The following is a 7,510-nucleotide window of genomic DNA, read 5'->3' on the forward strand; positions in this document are numbered from 1 at the left end:
TAAAAAGCAAATGTTTCCTAAAATGAAAACAACACTATCTTTACTTTTTTTTATATCTCTTCATTAATTCATAAAACAACACTACATAAAATCTCATGCTGAAAACCAAATGTTTCATATATATTGGGACAGAGGGAGTATCAAATAAATAAACACATATTAATGGTGAACTAAAACATAAACATTTCACGGAAGACACCGGCCTCTGCTTGGGGAGGATATCAAGATTTGCACTTGGCACACGTGTTCCCTCGAATGAAATAAAAAAGATTTGAGAGAGAAATTAGTACAAGGAGTTGAACATAGCTCTTAGGTTGCAATGTTGTTATCATTTTGGAGCATGCATGTGGTGTTGTCGTTCCTTCATTCTACCTTCAAATCCATATATGGACTACTCAATGTAGCCCAACAACTTGTCTAGATATATATTTTGTGTGGTTTATAAAGGATTTGCCAGTTGTGGAATTAATTATGTAGACAATTACCATTAATTATGATGATCATCTTTGGGGCAGTGCAACGTGCAGCGCTCCTGTTGAGCATTTCAAGCATCGTGTTCGGTTATGCTCCTAGCTAGTCTAGATTAAGACACAGAAGATTATACTGTTGCGTACTTCAAAGGGAAAAAATAACCAATCTTGCTTGTCCAAAATGTACATTTCTCAATATTGGTTGAACTTTCGTCAAATTTTGCTGCTCCGTTTCTCGTGAACTTTGTGTAAAATAACACAAACTTTACGTTTTGTGTTATTTTTCATGGCGGACCAATCACTATATTTGACTAACATACATGGGTTATTTTTTATCTTATTTGACACAACTAAATCACATGACTTCCAACGCACTTTTTTATCCTACTAATTACTATAAACTTAAAAATATTCTAAAATATCATAAATGTTTCATGTCACTGGCGGATCTACACCAGAACAAAGAGGCACGAGTGTATCCCCAAACTATTGAAATAATACTATATACGTTCCCTATATCAACTAATCGAAGTTCGTGGCCCAGCGGTAGAACGCTCGGCATGAGCCTTTATTTTCTTCCAAACAACACCCACGGAGATCATTTTTATGCCGAGCGTTCTCTGTTTATATACGGAGTGTGTATAACTACATTAAAGGAATTATAACCGCTCGGCATAAATCCTTAGTTATATATCAACTAGAAGGTAATTCATTTTTATATACAAAAGTCATTCAGTAGTAGTGCTAGAAAATATTTTTTTTATATAATGTAGTTTCTTAACGAAAAAATAATAACATATTAAAGACAAGATAAAAGATCGATTTTAAAGCTCGAAGTCGGTATAATTATTTATCGCACCCTCGAATCGAAAATCTTGGATCCGCCACTGTTTCATGGTTGTCGATATAAAATAATTTTTCGGCAAATATATCTTATTTAGATCAGGTTGAGAAATAGCACACGAAATGCAAAGATTATGATATTTTAGACCAATTTTAAAATTATTGAAAAATACTAAAATTATGCCAAAATATATGATTTTAGGGACCAATATCTCATTTCTATTGAGATATCTAATGTAAAACAAACAGTTCACACGCCAATGTAACTATACAACTTACATGAAATGGAATTGGAGGTCGGAGGTTGAAGCTCCATCGACCTTTTCACATTTCTTTACCATCCTCCTCTTCTTCTCCAAAAGGTAGACATATCCTAAATTGTGTTTGGTTGAGGGCTCAATTACATTTCCTTGGCTTAGGGAGGTGTCAATTGCTAACTAACTTAAATTTGTTAACTTTGCTAAATGCTAACTTGTCGACGTAGTTTATTAAAAATATCAAAATGTTGAAATTTTTTATATACAAAGTTGACAAGTTATCAAATTAAGCTAATTACCAGTCTAATAGGACCCTCCTTATCCTAATATACATGTTAATGATATGATCTTTGCTCTCTGGAAAAATATCATTTCCTTGACACATAAAATGTCTATATGGTACCAACGGGTCGTAGCGCAATTGGCAGCAAGAAACTGTCGTGACCTTTAGGTCACGGGTTCAAACTTCATCACACGTTGGGAGACTTTCGGCCTTAATCCTCAAACTCGATTCACAAATCCAATTGAGCATGATTAGTCAGATTCTGCAAAAAGCGGATTCATAAACCAAAAAAAATGTCAATATAGTTTAAATGACCGATGTACTATAGTTGGATATCTCTAATATATTTATGGTATTAATTTTCCACTTCAGCAAATCATAATGGCATTAATTTGTCAAAAATTATCAATAGTATGAAAGTTCATCTGAAGAATCACAATTAATTGAAAGTTACTATAGTTGGATATCTCTAATATATTTATGGTATTAATTTTTCACTTCAGCAAATCATAATGGCATTAATTTGTCAAAAATTATCAATAGTATGAAAGTTCATCTGAAGAATCACAATTAATTGAAAGTTCGTCTATATATCTCTAATATATTTATGGTATTAATTTTCCACTTCAGCAAATCATAATGGCATTAATTTGTCAAAAATTATCAATAGTATGAAAGTTCATCTGAAGAATCACAATTAATTGAAAGTTAGTCTATATAGGCGTATTTAGCTTATCAATTTATACATACTCACATAAGATAGATATTTGTATATATCAAAGGAACGATATGATCAGTTGATAAGTATCTTAAATTGATAATTGACAACTATGTCAACACCTATACTATAGATGTCAACATGAAGACATTTGTATGTCAATTAAATGTAATTGACATACATATATCTTCTGTTGATATATAAATATAGATGTAAACAGAATATATATATATATATATATATATATATATATATCAATTACATTTAGAGTTGATATACAAATGAATGCAACGTAGTTATCAGTTATCAATTTAAAATAGTTGTCAACCTAACAAGACCTATCAAAGGAAAAGGGATGTATCAAAATTTTAATATATTGACTTAACATGATATTCATTGGCATGCACATGCAAATTTGTAGTCAAACATTGAGATTTCAAATATTAGGTATCTTCTTTTCACATTGAAGTTGGAATATAAGATGGAATCCAATGAACAAAATGATGGGTTTTGCAACTATTTCCTACATACTTTGAATTCAAAAACTTCAAATGGAATTGGCTATAAAATCTCGGCTGCAATCTTGGTCACATGTATGTGTATCCCTACTTGGTCGGATCTCGAGGGATATATACACACATATTTTGTGCAATGAACCTACAAAACATATCACAGAAATAAATCTTCACCTAATTCGAGAAAAATTCCATTGCATGTATCAAACAATTAATTGATTAAATTCCACTTTTCCATCATACCTTTTTCCTTATAATGTTCCCTATTTAGTTGCATTGTACATTGTAGTTTATTTTATCAATACCTCGACATTGATAATTAATTGATGCTTTGAAGCTGCTTCCGCTGTATTAATTACAGTAAGAAATAGTACTAATAATTAGAATATTAATCATATCAATACGTAACAACTTGTACATAAATTAAATTAAAATAAGTTTTGGAAAGACATGAGTTATAGTAAGGGAAATTAATAATTCTCTAGAGTTACAAGAACATATACCTAGGACAATTTATGAAAGCTAGCGTGCTATGATTGCTGTTTTTTTTAAAAGTTACAATGAATTGAATTGAATTGAATGGCATTAATAAATTCTTATATTTGATGAGTTTTTTAAAGTGCAAGAAATACTTGTGAAAACTCGTTGAAGGTGTGTCCATGTGAGCGCTTCATCCCACAATAAATTATGTTATCTTTTTAACATACATTGAATATTATTAAAATATTAAATTTTAAACAACACGAACTAATACTATTATTTTTATATCAAAAGAAATGGCACACGTGTTAGTAAAAAGGTAATGCTTTTTAGCTTATTGTATTAATTAAACTAATATTAATTCATGAAATAAAGAACATGTAGCTTAGCTAGGAAGATAAACAAATCATTAATCCATAAGTAATTAACCGAAAATACCGCTTCGATAAATGAATATTGCAAACATCTTATCGTTTTAATATGATCATAATTTATTTTATGTCAATGTCATTATTTATAATACTATTATATAAATGGAAAAAGAAAGAAAAACGAATTCACATGGTATGGAAGTAGAAAGCGTTGGGAGTTGGAAGAAGCGCTGGTTGGGTCATAAAGCGGCATGTGCGGTTTGGCGGCAAAGTCGCTCTAGTGGGGCCCTTTTGCGCCGCTACTTCACTTGCTTCTTAGCTGTCCTTCATTAATTACAATTATCTATTCCATCCATTTTTTCTATTTATTATATTGCTTTTCCACTAAATTGTTTTTTTTTTATTTCAATTTCATGCACCTATGTTCATTTTTATCATATTTTCTGTGCACAAAATGACCGTATGTGGAATATTGACACTGCAGATGGGAGCCACAAATATAGTGGGAAGGCAAATATCAATATCCATCACTTATCCAGATAAAATACACATAAACTAGTTGTCTTTTTTTATGTACATTTACTTTATAAGTTGCAAATTACAAGTTCAATTTCGATTTTCGATTTTCAATTTTCAATATTGGATATATTTTTATGGACATGGAAAGGATGCATTGCATGCGCAAGATAGGCATCAAAGAGAGTAGCATGGTGTTTATATCCAGAAATTCTATTTGGGGTGAGAAATAATAATAATAATAATGATTTTAAGCTAAAAAATCCTACTTTAGCATACTTTAAACCATCCACAATGCATGGTGGAAAGGAGGGGCCACACCACACCTAGGGTCCAGATCTATAGACCATCCACAATGCATGGTGGAAAGGAGGGGCCAGACCACACCTAGGGTCCGGCTCGAGGCCTACAACATTTAAATAAATTTAAAGAATTTATAGAAGAAAATATTTTTAAAAAATTAGTTCATTAGGGGCTTAAGCCCCTTGTGTCCGCTCATTCTTGTGCAGAGATCACTTGTCTGAGATGGATGAGGAACAAAAGGAAAAGTGCCACCAGTTTATGCAAGGTCTCAAGGATGTATTGAGTCTATTTTATATGTACATTTTTAAACTTTAATGAACATAATATTTTTCTTTAATTTGCAAATAAAATTAATTAAAATATATAAACATATAATTAAAAATAACAAATGGGAAAAATGGATATTATATGTCACTTCTTTATTATGTAGTCGTGATTTAGAAAAAAAATCGATTTGCAATCTATGAATAGTACAAGTAAAATGTTATACTCTTATTGGTGAAATGATACTATAATTCAGAAATATGGTGATGAAATATTTGCAACGGCAATATGCTATTTCACCAAGTCTATTATACGTATTTATTAGGATTGAAAATCTTGAAAATTGAAAGTCTATGAGAATTGAATTGAATGGGATAATTATAAATGCAGTCATTATAAGTCAATGGATAGAATGCCAACTGGGAGGTCAAATCATACATGCATTAAAATCAATTGAAGTTTATTTTGGTTTAAGCTAAATTCGAGAATTATATATGGAATTGTGCATCAAACTTTGTGAATAAAAAGTTCCAAAGGAGTTTTGTTTTTCAATATAGGGATATTGGCTCCTAATATCATGAATTTTTTTTAAAAAAATTATATTTTCTCACGAACTTTTAATTTGGCAAATAATATCACGAACTTTATCTTTAATAGTTATTTCCCACCGGCGACGGATTCCGGCTACATTAAAATGACATAAATGTTGAGTTGTATACATCTATAATAACGAAATTGTGAATCCTGAATCGCGAACCCAGCTCAGCATCCATGTCGTTTTAATGTAGGCGGAATCCATCACCGGTGGGAAATAAATGGATAAAGTTTATAACATTATTTGCCAAGTTGAAAGTTCATGGAAAATAAATAAATTTTTTGAAAGTTCTACATTATAATATTAGGGGCCAATATGGCAATATCCCTTCTTTCTTTACCTTCACGTTTCTATTTCTTGCTATTTTTGATTATGTTTTCTTTACTATATGTGGTTATCCTTTGTTGCAATTCATATATACTCACTTTATTACTTGTCTTTTCTTTTCGACTTTGTTTCGGCATTCGTTTTCTTAGGATTCTTGAAATTGTATTGTTGTTGTATTAAAGTTGTAGTTGCGGACACGGTTTTTTCACTCTCTCTTAATTGTTTCTCGTGTTTATGCTCTTGATTAGGATTTTGTTTTCTTATTTTATTGTCAGGACTTTTGCTATGTATCATGAACTATTGTTCGCCATTTATTTTTCTTATGTGGTAGGTTAGATTTATAAGAACTTGTTGTATCTGAGTGCATCCTCAAATCAATATATGTATGAGATATTAGTAATATATGTTGGTTTCTTTTGAAATTATTGACTGTGATAGAAGGATCTGGATCCCCGGCTGTGTTAAAAGTCACGTCAGGGGATGTTGTGCTCTAATACATACATATTTTATTCATTAAAAAATGTTAAAATATTAAGTTTATTTTATATAAAATAATAGCTTGTTTGTAACAGCACCCCCTGCTGTGGCTTTGAGCACAGCAGGGGATCCAAACCCGTGATACAAAGATACACTAACCGGACGTAATATAATCCAAATGAAGAACGAAGATAAAAGTACAATAAACTGAATTGAAATAACATAATGATAATCGAAACTGTAAATCGTAAAGATGTAAGCCGAGTCGAGGAGTCCTCTTTCCGCTGTTGGAATTGTAGCCCGTCAATGCAATTCACCGGGTCGTATAAGTGATGGATTATTTAATTTTAAAAATAATTAAATAATTTATAATCGAGCTACGCTCCGAGTAGATGATTGTGGTACATTCACTTTCTCTAAACCGATTCCAGTGAGTGAGAAATAATATACTCCCTCTGTCCCAGTTAAGATGACCCCTTTCATTTTTCGCACGTGTTTTGTAAAAATCATAATAAATAGTTAAAGTGGAGGGAAAGTAAATTAAATGAGAGAATAATATGGAATAGACTCTCTTCTAAATTATTCTTTCTCTTACTTTACTTTTTCTCCACTTTAACTATTTATTATGATTTTTTCAAAACACGTATGAAAAAACGAAATGAGTCATCTTAAATGGGACAAATGGAGTATTAAAGTATGTCACTATATATGGAGATAATTAATTAATTAATCTATCTGTTTTGGACATGTAGACAAAACAATGTGGCAAATTAGCACACAGACAAAGCTTCGTAGAATGCGTCCACATTGATCAGGTCGTCCAGATACATTTCTGGAATGAACAACTCCGTGAGAGGTGTCTAGATACATTCGTCCAGGTTCATGCTCCATGGTTGACGTTTGTAACGTCCGTAACGACTTGTAACCCCCGGCGGTTACAATCAAGCCAGCTTGACACACATAATGAATGTTGACTCCATCAATTCAAATGAGTGGACTAGGCCTATAAATAAGCATGCATCCATTGCATTCTCTACACAACCACAAGCATATCATTTGCATAGCTCTCTCCCTCTCTTTGCATAGTCTTC

The sequence above is a fragment of the Salvia splendens genome, chromosome 17 (genome assembly GCF_004379255.2).
Source record: "Salvia splendens isolate huo1 chromosome 17, SspV2, whole genome shotgun sequence".
NCBI classification, from domain to species: Eukaryota; Viridiplantae; Streptophyta; class Magnoliopsida; order Lamiales; family Lamiaceae; genus Salvia; species Salvia splendens.